Here is a 17,610-nt window from a genome sequence, read left to right on the forward strand (position 1 = left end):
TATAGGAGAGATCAAGACAAGCATTTAGAAGAGATAAGGCAAGCATGACAACACTGAAAGTATTTTTTTTTACTATAAGTAATAAGTTACACTTGCATATTTAGAATAGTTTCTGATCTTCAATTTACCCTTTAAAGTCAACATGAAATGGTGCTCGGCTGCTTCGGTTCGCAACCTATTTTACCACATACTACATACTTTTTGTTCTCTTAGAAAGTCTAAAATAATTTACACTGACTCACTCTGTTCCCTTAGCTTCCCATCTTCAACATTTACAATTAAAAAAAGCACAATCCTCCAGAGAGAGCATAATTATATAATGTTTATAAGAAAATGCTTCCATTTCTGCGCCTACAGCTATTCATATCCTTCGCAAAACAGCAGATCACAAAACATTGTTCTTTGAGACTTTATTGCGGGTTTTCTCTGCCCCCTCTTTAACTCAAAGCGGAGGATTTTATTTGACATGGTTAAACTGTCTCATTGTAGCAGCTTTCTTCCTATCTCCCACACATGCACAAAAGACACTAATGCAGCTTCAATGTGACACGTCCGCATATCAGGCTATGCTTAACATATGTGCAAAATAGACGGATCTTTCTCTTTATCTGCCTTTCATTCCTAGTTATTATCTCTCTGCCACCCAGAGCAGGGTAAGCTCACAGAGAGATTCAAGCCACAGGGGATCTGCTTTAGCTCAGACTGAGTGATATGTGCCCGGGCGGGCATGGGATCAAATGGGCAGCCCCCCTGTTTGCCTGTCACATGTGTTCAGACATCGAATGAGCCTCTGAGCGGCATTATCAAACACTCTGTGTGTTTGTTCATCCCTCAACCTTTTTGTGCAGAGCAGTAAAAATTTGAACTATGAACAAATGACATTACATCCCTGCAGCTTTACATGTCATGTGCTCCTATCTGAGTGCATGTGTGTTATTGATAACAGGAGTGATGTTTCTACTGAATGTAGTTCACTGATGTGATGAGTCCACTGATGCCAACCGCTGTGTCATGTTCTCTTTCTGTCAAAGAAAGAAAGAAAGAAAGAAAGAAAGAAAGAAAGAAAGAAAGAAAGAAAGAAAGAAAGAAAGAAAGAAAGAAAGAAAGAAAGGAAGAAAGAAAGAATGAATATTGGACCAATGAGATTTCAAGAATGATGTTTTAGATGGGTCCTAATATGCTTTTTCACTTTTTCAGCTTTAGTTAGTGTGTAATATTGCTGTTAGAGCATAAAAAAAGATATGCAAGGTTACGAAGCTCAAAGTCCACTACAAAGGGAGATATTTAATTTAACAGAATCCACTTTCCAAGAAATACAACAAACAGCTTGTTTGCACTACAACGCAAAACTCTTTTTTTTGGTCTTCTTAAGGTGGACAAACTTACAAACAAAATAATTTTTTAATACTGTTCCTGAACATTGTAACCCCAACATTTATCTGTGCGCTGCACATTTTATGAAGAACAACTTGTTTTCTGTTACTTTTGTTAGCTCTCGCGTTTGTAAGATGGTTCACTGCTTCTTCGGAAAATTAACCATGGTTTTGTAACTGATTACTGATTGTATTACCTTAGTTTTCCGACAAATATCACGATTAAGTGGTGGATAACATTGTATCTATAATGTATTCGATAATTACGACATACCAGTCTGAAACATCCTGAGAAATCTGGGCTTCCAAAGTCTGTCCATGAAATCCATTCTGCATGATCCTCTTGTTTGTTAACATTGTCAGGGTCTGAATCGGGCTCGAATTGCTTTGTAATGGACACCATCCTCAATATTTACACTAAAGAAGTACTCGGAGTTATGGAGGGACAGGACATTTCCCAAACACATCACAACACACTGGGCCAGCTAACCAATCAAAGCACATTTCATATTTCAGAAGGAGGGGCTTCATCAAAACAGGACTTAGATGGCACTCTCGAGACAGACTGGGTAGAGAGGTAGTGTAATAATGTAAAATATGTGAAAAATAATGTGTTTTTTGAACAATCAAGCATGCAAACATTTCTAGTACACCCCAAAAACCAATCAAGTTTTTAAAAAGGGCATAACAGGACCTCTTTAATAACGCCTGTTGAATGAACGGTGTTCTGCGTGGTTTTGAGCTTGTTGCTATGCTTGGACCAATGAGATTTCACTGTGGGCGGGCCTAACAATTACAACACCACAGAAAGAGAAAAATGTAGTGTGTTTTAATAATATTAGTATTTAGCAGGTATCAGCACTTCTAACCAGTTAAATATTCACCACAATATCTACTAACACTGCTCAAAATGTATTTTAAAAAGTCTGAATTAATTCCCCTTAACTTTTTTCCTTCTGTCACTTTTAAAAATTTCCAATTTGTCTGTTTATCTTTCATTTCCGCCCTTTCCTCACCTTTCTTTCCCTGGGTGGACTTCTGCCCATGTCCAGATTTTCCTATTTCTTCTTTTTAACAATGTCCTTCTCTCCTCTGCTGCACAAAAAGAGAAAATGTTCAGAATTCAAATTAGAGATGCATGATAGGATGGGGAAAAAATTACACTTGCATGATTACCAAACTAACAGTTAACAAAACAACATAAATGACGATAGCGATATTATATTTATGAACACATACTGTGTCATGCTTTTTTATGTTTTAGTACATGGTAACATGGCAGTACAATCTTTTTAATATGCATTTTTAGAAGTACTATGGTACCTTAGTAGTATAATCTGATAGCATAACTGCGCGAACACAGTACTTTTTGTAAAGGTACATTTGAATCCAAAAAGCAATTAAAACATCTTTTTGTTGCAATTAGAACACAAGTCATTGTCAGTCTGGGTTTATTTATATGGTGAACATTTTTCAGATTTCTGAATCTTACATCAGCTGAATTTATGAATTTCAATTGCTCAGTTTGACATTGGCTTTAGTTCACAATGCGCAGAATTTTGATCAAGGAATAGATTATCTGTGAACAAGTCTGACAGCAGGTAAAAGTCATTGCTTGAAGTCTCAAGGCTGAAATAGGCGAATCAGCCGTTGTACCTATGTTACTTATGACTCACTTCTTCTCAGCTCACGGTCCCCTTTATTTCCAGGTATGTAACCTTCTCGCTCTTTTCTACCCTCCCTCCTTTTGTCCTCCACAACATCCCACACAATATTTGTCAGCTTCTTTCTTTCGGTCTCTGTCATGTAGGCCTATACCTTTTTTTATTTCTGCTGTCTTATTTGAAATGTTCTCCTCTCCAGCTATTTTTCTCTGTTTGCCTTTGCTCTCTTTCTGTCCACCTGTCCCTTTCTCCTCTACATGTTGTCTCTATTTTTCAAACTCAACATGTCTTTTTCACAGAGTTTCACAAAAGTCCCGGGAGAGCCGGGCTGTTGCCGGTTTTGGAGGTGAAGACCCCTCCTCTTTGTGGACTCATCATGGGACAGATCGGGTGACGGAGGGTCAAAGGCACACGTGTACAAACGCAAACGCAAACGCACGCAGTTGCTCTTTTCAAATTAGTTTGAAGGGGATATAATTTGAGAAGAAAAGGGTTGTTGTTCCTTTGTTTTCTTTGTCTGGTCCAGACTGCAGCTTGTTCTAACCTAGTAACAAGAAGACACCGTCTGACGGACATGTAAAGTAGGCAACCACACTTTGTTTTGTTTTTACATGAGAGGGTTTATCTGATGCAACTGATATTACAAAAATAGATTTGGAAGTCACTGCGAACCTTGCGAAACAACAATAAATAATAATTAAAAAAGTGGTTAGACTTTTCTCTCTCACTCAAAAAGAATTATTGCACAGACAAAACTCAGAAAATAGTTAAGCAATATCACACAAACATGAGTGTTGTAGTTTAATATCTCATATTCAGACAGCAAGACACTGATTTTACACAAAAGTTAAATTAACCATTAGTTAAAAGAGTAACTTACAGTTTGATGGCAGTTACTAGTTCTATCAAAAGACTCAGGAGGATTCTTGTATGAAATGGATTAATTTTATAAAATAAGATTTTACAGACAAAAATAAAAGTAAACCCTCAACGAGCGCCGTCTCAAAGTTCTTTGGCGTAGGCCCCGTCCTCCGTCCAGGTTTGGAAGTTAACTGGTAGGTCCTGCCTGATGATAGAGGCAGGGGCGGAGCCTACCCCAAGAACACGTGGACGGGAGCCATCCTGGTGGTGGTGGGGTGGATGGAGGGGAACTTCGCTACGACACCTACAGGCAACAAAATAGGAGGGTAAGATCATCTTACCTTCATCTTACGATCAAGATCATCGTCTTTTTTATATTTGATGTGAAGCTGTGATTGGCTGCGCAAAAATTATGAATTAATGACGTGGCAGTGGAGTCTTTCTGATAGAACTTACGCTTACGCTTTCATTTCCAAACAAAGCCATTTAATGTTGTATCTTCGGCTGCATCTGAAATCACATTCTCTCTTGAGTAGGTACTTATTTTGAATAAGTAATTACAGCACAACTGCTAAACAAGTTAGTTCTATATAGTATGAATGTGTGTAGTAAGAATGTAATCTGGAGATACTAAATACGCCATGTTGTCATTATCATTTGACCTACCAGCGTCAGTTACATCACTAAAGTGTAAACGGTGTCCATCGTATGCACACTTCAGAATCTCCCTGGAAGTAGTCGGTTCCGGGTACAATTTGCTTGAGTACTGTGAATTCAGACATACTACTTTTGTCACATACTGTTTTTTCGTCTTCTATTTAGTTGGAAAGTATGCGATTTCGGATGCAGCATCCGAGAAGCCAGCACACATAGGCATTCTTGAACGAATCAGCGTTTTGAATGAACCAATGATTCACTCATAAAGAAAGTGGCTGCATCCAAAATCACATACCTACATACTATATAGTAGGTGGAAAACAGTGTGTGACATAAAAATATGGCAGAATGCACATACTCAAAAAAGAGTAGGGAAAAAGTACCTGGGTGACTTATTTCTACCGGTGAGATTCTGAAGTCTGCATACGATGGACACTTTACTATCTCATGAGGCCATGGGAGAGGATTTGTGAATGACAATGAAGTCATGCTGGTAGGTCACATGATAATGACAGCATGGCAAATGTAGTACATCCAGATAATATACACCCATTCATACTAACTAAACTACTTATTCAGCACTCGTGAAATAATTACTTATTCAAAAATAAGACAGTATGTGATTTCGGACTCAGTCTCTGAGCAGCCAGCACGCATAGGCGTTCTTGAATGAATCATGATTCACTCAGAAAGTCACTTGTTAATGAATCAGTGTTTTTGAATGTTTCAGATGATTCATTCAGTGATTCAGGGACTGATTCAATTAAATCATTCCTTTCAGGATTGGTTGAATGGATTTAAAGACTCAAAAAGACAGAAAAAAATCACTGAAAAAATCCCCATCACCATGGTAGTTTTAACCTACTATTTTTTCAGTATTTTAAAAAATACATTTTTTTTTTTTTTTTTTGCTTTCCATTAATAATCTGTGCAGTTTTACTAATTACATCATTTCAACTTTGTGCTGTCAATAAATTGTTTTTGAAAGAAGTGTTAAGTTCACTGGCTTTTAACAGATATCAGATATAAAAGCTTTGTGGTTGTGTTTAACTAAGCCACATTATGACCATAATCATATCTGATAGATGACAATATTTACATCAGCCAAACAAAATACACACTGACAGCAGTGGTAATGTTTAGAGAGACTAAGGAACATAATTATCACCAATTTAATGAGCTTGTTCCAAAAAAAAAGTCCACGATAATTTAATATGTCATTCCAGTAACATGGTTGTAATAAGCCATCTAAAACAATTTATTGGCTGTTCTTCAAACATAAATCAACAGTGCCAAGCATATTTTATGGATAATCAATCATGCTGTGAACAACAACAGCCCTGGATTCCTAGAATTCAGCACTCGAACCAGGCCAGACACAAGAGAACCAAGACAACTATGGCAAAACTAAATCGGAGGAAATTGAGATGAACACTTGGTGCATAAACACCCAAAGTTTTAACATATCTTATCAAAGAGAACACTAATATTTAAAGTGTAATTTAATCTATAACAAAGAGTGCTATACATACTGTAAGCTCGAAATTATTTTTGCCATTGTCAGATGTCATAGACTACATCCTGTAACCTCTTAATCTGGTTTTCCTTTCCTAGACAAAGCTGTATATGAGATGAGTTTTGCATCCTTATGTATTATCTATAAATGTCAAACAGGAGACCATTGCAATTGTACTAGTGGCCTAAAATGTAAAAAAATTGTAGGATTAAGCGGAATGGGATATTTACATGACATGGGCAAACCTGTTCCATGTTTCATATATATTCTTACATACTTTAAAACAGGCATCCTCCCAGCCTACATGGTGTTGCTCAAAGTTTAAAAAAGCGTCTCGAGACCTATTTTCCCATTTCCGATCAATGCAAAAACACAAAAGGTCTAGAGACGCTTTTTTTAAAGCTGAACTTTTAACTTGAGTCCTGTGTTTTTAGAATGCTGTATCATGTACGAGATGTTCAAACGATGACAAACATGTCCGTCTAGCACATTTCTACATCAAAAAACAATGGACAAGAAGCAAAAACGTGTTCTATGAGAACAGCCAACATGGTGGTTTGTAATCATAATTTAACTATAATTATAATTTAATTGGTGGTTAATTCATATGAATTCGTACAATCTTATCCATTCATTTTCCTGATCTGCTTAAAACCACATGGTGCAAATGCATACAAAATCGCCATCTTGCAAAACATACACATTTTCTTATGAGATCGGGTCAGGACGGCCCCTAACACACCACTAATGTTGTTCTGTCCAGCCCAGTGTTGTTAATATAATGTAATCACCTCCATACTTGCATTGCAAATGCCTCGCCTTCATTGTCTTGACTCGTCTTTAGGGACTCATTTGTATCTTCTAAGTCAGCACTTGTACAGTAGCAGCCCAGCTTTGTATTCATTTATCGGCAACAGGATTAGAAGTTCATTGTATTTACACTTGCGTCGAGCTGCTTCTTGCTGTTCGAGGCACTGTATTTGCATTCTCAGCTACCTGTCCGGTTAGTATTGTTGTGACTTGATGAGAAAGCATAGTAAAAATGTAAATTAAGTAAACTCTTGTCCAAACCCTGGTAAGGGCAGGACTTCTGTTTGTCTAGCTGCAGGAATGGGGACCATAGGGGGAAAAAAGTAGTCACGTAATGATGCAATTTCTTTGATAACGTTGTGTAGCGGAGAGGCTAATTATTTCACCTGTGTGTGTGCAGTAACTGGCATTTAGTGTGTCAGTGGCTCAGACACACACATCATTGATTTAACCTTAAGTCCAGATCTTCTGTTCAGCCTCATTAGAGCTCTGCTGCACCAGCTCGGTTCATTGAGTGTGTGTGTGTGTGTGTGTGTGTGTGTGTGTGTGTGTGTGTGTGTGTGTGTGTGTGTGTGTGTGTGTGCGCGACTTAGTCTGTGGTTTGTGTCTTCCCTTTCACTGTCTGTTGCACCCACACATACACAACCAGTGGATTTCAGCCTTCTCTCCTGTCTCTCTTTCTCTCTCTCCCTGTCCTCTTTTGGCCCATGTCCAGTCTTGCTCTACTCAGCATTCCCATTGTCCGGTCGTCCTACCGCTCTAAGTCCTCACGCTAGAGACTCGGATAATCCAGCCGTATAATGTCCCGTTATTTAATTAAACTCCTCACCGCTGGCTCTTATCTGCCTGTTCTGCTCCCCGACCTGCCACGGCTGCCGACGGGCTCCAAAAAAACCACATTACTCTAATCACCACACATTCTGCTGCCACGGTGAGCTCAGATCTCTGCCTGAGTGGAGCTGTCTGTCTCTCCTCGGGGTGGGTTCGCTGTCTTGCAGATTGAGACCTGCAGGCGGAAGGCAGACAGGGCAGACTGGGTTTTATTCATCTCTTCATTACATTCAGAACGAGTCCTGTTTCAACAGTCATGCTTCTTTAGCTTAAAGGAATAGTTCAATCAAAAGTGAACAAATAATTATTATTTACTCATCCTGTATTGGGTTATTTTTATGGGGAATACAAAATGAGAAATCGATGATTTTTTTTGATAGTGTCTACGAAAAGGAGATAAACAGCTGTAAAAGCACAATAAAAATAGACCAAATTGTGTTCTCATAAAAATGAACTTAATCTCGTTAAATGGACAGGGAATCTCTGTGCATATGTGACAAAAGTAAAATGAGGGAATAAGTTATTAATTTAATAATTCAAACATTAAAATGGAAATAAAAAATTACATTTTGAATGGACAAATTAATAGACATTTAAAACTCTTTATTTAATTAATGTTTTAAACTATAAACCAATAAACCAATAAAATAAACCAATACATAAATCATTTTAATAAATAAATAGTCATTTAAAATTACCTTTATGTTTTAAAATGTAGTTGAATAAAACAAATAAAATAGTAAATAATTGATTTTCAGTCAAATGTGGTCATGAAATTATAAAAACTGATTGGATGTTATTCATGAACTTTTGACATTGCAATGCATTTCTGTCTGCCATTTATCTTTAAAGAAACTGTTAAATTATGCAGTAACAATTACAAACTGTGCTGACTGCAAATCAGAACTGAGGCAAACCTAATTCTGAACATTATTATAAGTGAGAAAAATAGTTTAAACTAACAGAACAGTTGCTAACGGAAATATTTTCTGAAAATAACAACTTACATTTCTGTCTGTTCCTTATATCTTATGGCTTCAGAAGACTCAAAACACAGCGCACATCTTATTTACTACCTTTATGATACTTTTCCGGTAGCAGTGGGCACTATTAATTATCATGTTAAAGAACAAACTTGATGAAAGCTATAGACATGAATATTAAAAAACATATTTTGTGATCCACAGGGGGGGGGGGGGGGGGATACAGGCCTGAAACAGCATTGAGGACTATCATACACAATGGCAGAATCTATTCTTTCAAATAAAGTTTCCAAGGCTGATGTTTACTGTTGTGAACGATTCGAATGGTATTTTATTTGTCAGTTTAATTATGTTTTATTTTTATGAGGCATAAGAGCTAACCATAGGTGTGATTAGGAGAGAAAAATGGCTGTATCACAGATTGCTCAAAACACATTATAGTTATTCAGAACAGTTAGGATACTTATGAGCCTTGGATATACAGGATGATGTTATGATTTATGACTCTCCTTCTCGAACACATACTCACCCCAAAAGACCAGAAATAAAACACTTAGCGCCAAAGCTAATGGGACAGTGAACTAATGAGTCCTTCTTGTTTGTGAAGCTCCTTGACCTTTGTGATTTTGGGATCCAGTACTGATACTACAGCTCTGTTGGACAGGGAGCTATAATGGCCTGGTCTATAATGAGGCTGTATAAGACTATAATGAGGTCTTAGTGCCGTTTTTGCTGCTGTGCGAATGTCCTATTAGATTCAGTGTTATGAAATGCAATGTGCACTGTGTTTAGGCAAACTTAATTTTCAGATTAAGGTTTATATTCCTATTTTCTGAAAGACATCTACATGTTATGCATTTTCTGGACTATTTCATGAAATTAGCATATTCATAACAAACTAAGACAAGCATTTTATTTTCTAGAAATACTGGAGATAATCATTCCTACCATTTATTATGCCACGTCAATTCAACAAATCTCATTGATGTCTTTAACAATAAAACACAATGTGTGATCATTTGCAAAATGTAGGCAAAGCAAAGAAATGACCTACACTGTGAAAAATGGTTGCTGTGATTGAACATTAGAATAAGAAATAATGTGTTGTTTCAACTTAAAAAAGTATGTGTTTGTGCTTGACTTAAAATATTAAGTTTAGTTAACTTCAGTTTAGTTGGATATTTAAGTTATTTCTACAAATTTTAAGTTGTTTTATAACTAATTGCAGCAACATTTTTCACAGTGTACATTTAGCAAATTATTTAATTGTATATTTATGTTGTTATGCTGATAATATATACTAACGTTCAAAAGTTTGGGGTCATTATTTATCTTTTTTTTATTTTTTAAAGAAATTCATTCAGCAAATATGTTTTAAATTGGTCAAAACAGACTTTATATTGTTAAAAAAGTGTCAGTTTCACATAAGTGCTGTTCTTTTGAACTTTCCAAAGAATTCTGGAGAGAAAGAAAATATCACAGTTTTCAGAAAAATATTAAGCAGTACAGCTGTTTTCAACATTTATAATAAGAAGAACTGTTTATTCTGCACCAAAACATCATAATAAAAGGGTAGATAAAAGTGGAAGTTGTTGGTCAGGGGGTTATTAATTGTGAGCAGAGGTCACATTTCCTTTAATGAATTTTCAGTAATTATGGCAAATCGCTAATTAAAACACAACAGGATTCCAACACTTGATGCAAGCAGTCAGCTTGACTGATTCATTCAATCTGTTTCTATCAAACAATCACAGACCAAAACCTACAACTTCTCCTAAAATCAGATGGAAATGATAAGCAAACACTACCCTTAACCCTACAGCCTGATTGGTTGATTAGAATGCAGTTCCAGGACCGACAAGGATATTGATCCAGGAACATGTCCTACTCAGGTAAATCACGTTAGGTGTCAAGTGTAACAGTGCTCCAGCTAAAGATTCATGTTCAGGTTTGGGGAGACACTAGTACTCAACTGCAGAGTTGACCTGGGCTATTTTTGGAATGGAATACTAGCTTGAAATACCAAATATCATGCAACATTGTATATATATTCAAATTAATTCAGCGCCAAAAGTCAAGAGCGAATTGCATTATGGGATTGCCATATTCCTGCACTTTTGGAAGATGTACACTCTTAAAAATAAAAGTTCCAAAAGGAGGTTTTCACAGCAATGTCATAAGAACCATATTTGGCTCCCAAAAGAACCTTCCAGAAAAGATTCCTTTTCTAATGTAAAGAACCTTTTGAGCAATGGGAAGGTTCCATGAATGTTAAAGGTTCTTCATGGAATCATCGATGCCATTATAGAACCTTTATTTTTGTGTAGCAGATATTCCTGAAGAAAATTGGCATCTGTGGCCTAGTATACATAATAGCCTATAATAACGTTATAAAGTATGCTGTTTCTAATACAGACCTTCAAAGCCTGCATTGAGACATCGATTGCTCTATGCCTAGACGTCCGTTTGCATGAACAAACATATGTAGATTTAGTTTTAGCCGTCCGTACACGGTGAGCAATCTCAGCCACGTCTGATCTTCCCTTAACAACTTATTGATCTGGTCCTCACAATTCAGAGCAGTCTCCTCTTCTGATCTCCCTCTCTTCTACTCTCTGTACAACAGGTTGTGGTCCACTATAAATAAGACTATCCCAGAAAATGAGGGAATTATGCAAATTAATCCCATCTATGACAATGGATTATGAAGAATCGTTCCCTCACATTTTCTCTGGCTTTCTGTCTTTTCTGATAGGGAACGTCTTAAATTCCAGAATAATGAGTCATCCAACATAATTAATTCACTCTCTCCCACTTTTCTGAAACCAAATCCCACTGCCTTTCATCAACATCCTCGACATCTTAACATTTTACGACTTAATATTTCTACATTATGCGACTGTTGTGGAAACAAGTCTTTACACTTGACCTGAATGAGCAAACGAAAAGAATGCAAAAGACTGAGAGATTAGAGCTGCATTACAGGATAACATCCCAACAACCTCAGAGGAGCTGTTTTCTGACCCCTAGTGGTCACGGAGGTAATGGTTATGATGCCACAAAACAACATTTTCTGACACCGATGCCTGTTAACTTGCTCTTACTCTCAGACATTGTACTGACCTTTACACAACAAATAAGAAACATAGTTGCACGTTTGAAGTAATCTCCTAGGTTTTGGCTTTGAGGTTCATACTCCCAGTCTCTCTTTTTGTTAAGTTGAGATTTTTGTGCATTCAAGAAACATACTGTGATCTTGTGATTCCCTCAGATGACTTTATCATGTCTAGCCTTAAAGTGTAAATATTTTCAAAGCATAAGTCTTACTCTTTTGTTTACTGAACTATTTTGACATTCGTTCAAAAGCAAAGCTCCCTGTCCATTTATGAAAGCTAAGAGATGCAAAAACAGCTCATTGAAATTCAGTTGTAAAAGTTCATTCATTCATTGATTCATAGTGTCACAATCATTAATACATATTGAAAATTTAAAAATGAAGTAGTCATTTACTCACCTTCATGTTGTTTCAAACCTATGACCCAAAAGAAGATATTTTGAATGTCATTAAATGGACAAAAAAAAAAAACACTTTTTCAGATCTGCATAATCTTATTTTGTGTTCCACAGAAGAAACTCATACAGTTTTGGAACAAAATTAGGGTCGGTAAATGCTCACAAAATGTTATTTTTTGGGTTAACTATCCCTTTAACTATTTGACTGCCCACATTTACATATTAATGTATGATTCAGTGGCCCATCCTAATCAACAACAATACAAACATACCAATAAGGAGAGGATAGCCAATTGTAACAAAAAGCATCTACTTATAGAAGTCTTAAAGGCACCACAGACCGTGTAATGTAAGCATCAGAGAGAGGCAAATGGTATGAAAAAAATTTTTTATTGACATTATAATCGAACTACTGGGGGCAAAAAATAGGCCAAATGTCAAATATGGCACCCCTGAAGTTGAAGTGTGTAATTTCTGCCCTATGATTGGCGCCAGAATTATATAAAAAAAAAAGATTGCTTTTAAACAAACCCTCCTGCAGTTTCCCATTGGTCCTACAAAAACAGATCCCGCCCCACAATCACATTATTGGTTGAGCCAATGTTGCTGTTGTTGGGCTGGTTGGGATTGTGGAAGTGCCACAGAGATACGTTGTTAACACATACTGGGAAATTAACCTTCAAATATATTACTTAAGTCTCTGAAAGTATATTAGCAAAAGAAGGAAAGTAAAAGGAATTGAAAAAACATTTAGTTTGTGAGTTCTAACCCTTTTATAGACAGAGAACAAGCTTGAGGAAAAATTTAAGTTTTTTTTTTTTGAGTGACCTGCAACAAAAAGCAGCCACTAAAAAAAATAGGTTGGAAAAATGTTCTCACCAGACATCATGGCAGACGAGGGACATTCCTGTTCATGATATCAAGCCTAAATTAGATTTCTTCCCTTTCTGATTTAATAAAGGTATTCCTGGTTGCGCAGGAGCACAGAGAGCGGGAGATGCGTGTGGACTTTCAAGTAGGTGCCGCAGTCCGTAATGAGGAAGTGGAGGAGGAAAAGGATTCTACCACATACCTGTTCCCTTTATCCAGCTTTATCTGGCCAGGGGAGATTGCACCGGTGTTTAATAATCACCTCACATCCTGCTTGTTGAGCCACATAGCTCAACTTGAGTTGGAATATGTTCATCCTTTAGACGAGTGAGGGGTGGCTGGATGAAAACTAGGCGGGAGAAGTTCACACACATACACACACTCAGAGAGAGAGAGAATGCACACCTCATAGGACTGTGATTAGCAAACACACCCAATTTGCAAGCCAGACAAGGTAAGCATACCAACCTGCTTGTGTAGGCCTTACACGGAGGCGTAGATCTGGATCTCCAGAGTGGATTAAATCTTTCACATCATGTTAGTGAGATGGAGGACAGAAAAACACAGAGAGAAATTGCACTGCACACCAATTAAAGACCATCTAAAATGGGGTCAAAAATTTAAAATGAGACACTTAAGAAATGTGTTAGCATTCCCATTCATCTACACCTCTGATGTCAAAAATGGAGCCAGTCTTGGTTATTGTTTTATTATGGGAAATCTCAGCTCACGGGCCTCCGCAATGCTTGAATGAACAAATCTGATTAAGGCTTTTGATTCAACTCATTCAGCCGCTAAGAACAAAATAAAATTGGATGTTATTTCATTGAATCACATTCCATCAGACACATCACATTTCACATGAAATTGAAACTAAGATGTGTGAATCTTGGACAATTTGAAAGCTTTACACAACAAGAATCAGAATGCTACGCCTGATCAGAACAGAACCACAGTGCTGCACTTCCACCTACAGACCAAAATCTTCACTGCAGGCGACTCTGACCTCCAGAAAGATTTTTGTTTTACCAGTATAATCCACTATTATTCAATGCTGTAATGTTTTAACGTTCTTGTATCATATTTGAAACTTGCAATCAGGCCTCCGAATTATCAACGTGGTCAAAACTGCTGTATACTAAATCTTCTACATGTCTTCTCTTTGATTGATATTTTTTTTCAGCAAGTAAAATGCCTTTTTAATGTAATTCAGGTTGTGGCACATGCTTCTTTTGCTGTAAAATCTTTGCTTTTTTACAAAAAATTGCATAGGCCTATGTATCAAATATGATAAAATATACTTTTAGCAGACCTGTTTGTTTGTAATTTCTGTGCAAAAAAGAATGGCCAAAAAAGAAAGAAAAAACATATCAAAACATAGTCCCTGGCTCTAAACTTTGGCCACCATTGGCTAATGTTGCTATACTAAGCTGAGGTGCGTTTCCCAAAAGCATCACTATCCAACTAGGGTCGCAAGTTCCGGCGTTATCAGCATAGTTCAATGTATGACATGTGGACTTAATAAATCCCTATCTTGAGCAAAATAAGCAAGCTGACATTCAATACAACCTGTGTCTTTTATTTAGAATACATATGTAATTTACGTCTTTTAGTTTTAGATTTAAACCACCCTTTTTGAAGGCTGCACATGTGCGAACGTGCTCTTAGAACGATCATATGATTGAATCTGGAAATAGAGCAAAATAACTGAGAAAAAAGAGAAATGGTCCTCAGATGACATAGATATAAACACTAGATGTCGCCTTGGGGTTCTAAGCATGCGTCAAAACCGCCGCTATCTTGTCATAGGTAGCTAGTTAAAACTGAATTCATGAATGATGCTTTTGTGCTGCATATGGATGTTCACACGAACGAAATCTAAAAACCAGACAGCAAGGGATTACATTTCACAAGATTGTGAATTCTTTTTTAAAAATTTGAAATTTCTCTGGACTCTATAATAAATACATATCTGACAAGTCTGTCTGACTTGGTTGGAATGAACCAAAACGACTAAAAAATCACATTCATGACAATTTATGGTGATTTTATTTCCGTTAGACCTTTTCCTACATTGACGCAGATGAGGGGCTCCCCTGTTTCAAGATGGCGGCTCTATTAATGCATTTGTAACTGCCGTAGCCAGGGCGACATCTAGTGTTTATATCTATGCTCAGATGCCATGTCTGTAATTTATATCAAAAAATCTAGCGTTAATTCGATCTCAAACTGTTTCATTAAAATAAGTTATTACTCCACCACGCACGTGCGTGACGGCATAAACATTAAACGACCACTTTGCGACAATTTGGTTTCGGGAAACAGTCGTGACTAGCAAGTTGATTTCTTCAACGACCCCTGGTAGGGATAGTCAAACAAACAGAGTTTGTTTGAATTTTTAAAGGGCCACAGTTTTATGTAAATTAATTGTTGTCCTTGCATATTAAGCTGGGATAGGGTATTATTTAAAAACTTTTTAATAATAATAAAAACACTTCACCTTTAAGGGCATGGTGCAAATTTCTTCTGTAGGTTATTCTATATTCAAATGCACAGCACTACGGCTGAAAAATGTATCTATTCATTAATCTCCCTCTCCTTTCTCAAATCATCACTGTAATCTGCTTTAATTAAAGCAATAAAACCCTCAAATAAATGAACTAATGACAGTGCTGACTGCATATTATCTTTATCATAACAGAATGAATTAAACTTTAACCCCGTGGGAAACCTAACATGAATGTTTACTTTTCCCAGTAATTAACATGATCAGCTAACTGCCTCCAAGTCTTTCAGTTTCTTAGAACAGACTTCTAAAGGATAAAAATAAATGATGCACTTTCGCTCAGATCGTGTTGCAATTCGCAGACCTACTTTGCCAGTGATATACAAGACAGAGATCATATAGAGTGTGCATACTGTAGCCTACATGACCGTACCCTTAATTTACGCTTCTGTCTCTGAGATCCCGTCATTTATATTCAGTTTTCTTTAGTTCAACACCTCTCTCTCAACTCACTTGACCTCCAAACACTCCAGCTTGATTTGACTTTTAGTAGATTCATCTTTTTTCGGTTCCATTTCTCCCTGAAACAGTGAGCCTTTTCATTCATATTGCAACGGCCCTGCTACTATTAATGAATGTTTGTGTCTGAGTGACACATGTTGGTTAATAAATTCATTCAATAGAGCTGGGGAGATATAATGTAGGTTTATTCCATCAGAGATCTAAAATCAAAAGCATTAACACTACATTTGTATGTATTTTGCACCCCTACACTGTGCCATTGGAAGTTAACAGTTCTTGCTGCTAAAACTATGAGAGCTGGCTGCATTTCTTGAACATAAGAACAACATCAGGGTCGTCCTTAGGGCAGTGCATCTGGCCCAGTTCTTTAATAATATAATACAATAGATTTATATGCATTGCAGTTAAAAAGTTTGGATTCAGTAAGATTTTTTTTTTTTAATAAAGAAAATTATAGTATAGCTTTATTCTGCAAAGTTTCATTTCATTGATAAAAAGTGAAAGACAGTTGTAAAGATTTCTGTGAAATTTCTAGTAATCAAAAGTTCAAGAAAGAAAAATAACCATGTTTTTAACAATTATAATAATAAGAAATGTTTCTTGAGCAGTAAATCGGCATATTATTATGATTTCTGAAGAATCATGTGACACTGAATACTGTAATGATGCTGAAATTTCAGCTTTGCATCACAGGAATAAATTACATCTTAAAATATATTAAAATAAAAAAGTTTATTTTAAATTGCAATAATATTTTCAAAACATTACTGTTTTCACTGTATTTTTGATTCGACAAATGCAGCCTTGGTGAGCATATACTTCTTTAAAAAAAACATCTCACCGATCACAAACTTTTTGAATTATATATAATAATATAATATAATATTCCTCTTTAGAGAAAAACTAAAACACATAAATAATTTAAAACCCTTGTTATTACGAAATATAAACATGCAGATCCGATGTCAACCACTAGGAGCAGTAGAGTTATTCTGTCTCTGAGAAATGTCACATGATTGCGCCTGGTAAAGTCTGCTTGTGTGGGTCAAGGTTTGTCTTGTTTACTATACAGTTAACCATTCACCCGATTATATATATATATATATATATATATATATATATATATATATATATATATATATATATATATATATACAGGTCCTTCTCAAAAAATTTGCATATTGTGATAAAGTTAATTATTTTCCATAATGTAATGATAAAAATTAACCTTTCATATATTTTAGATTCATTGCACACCAACTGAAATATTTCAGGTCTTTTATTGTTTTAATACTGATGATTTTGGCATACAGCTCATGAAAACCCAAAATTCCTATCTCAAAAAATTAGCATATCATGAAAAGGGTCTCTAAACGAGCTATTAACCTAATCATCTGAATCAACTAATTAACTCTAAACACCTGCAAAAGATTCCTGAGGCTTTTAAAAACTCCCAACCTGTTTCATTACTCAAAACCGCAATCATGGGTAAGACTGCCAACCT

This window comes from Siphateles boraxobius, unplaced genomic scaffold (genome assembly GCF_051911475.1).
Source record: "Siphateles boraxobius isolate OS27281-9 unplaced genomic scaffold, OSU_SipBor_1 5, whole genome shotgun sequence".
Lineage (NCBI taxonomy): Eukaryota > Metazoa > Chordata > Actinopteri > Cypriniformes > Leuciscidae > Siphateles > Siphateles boraxobius.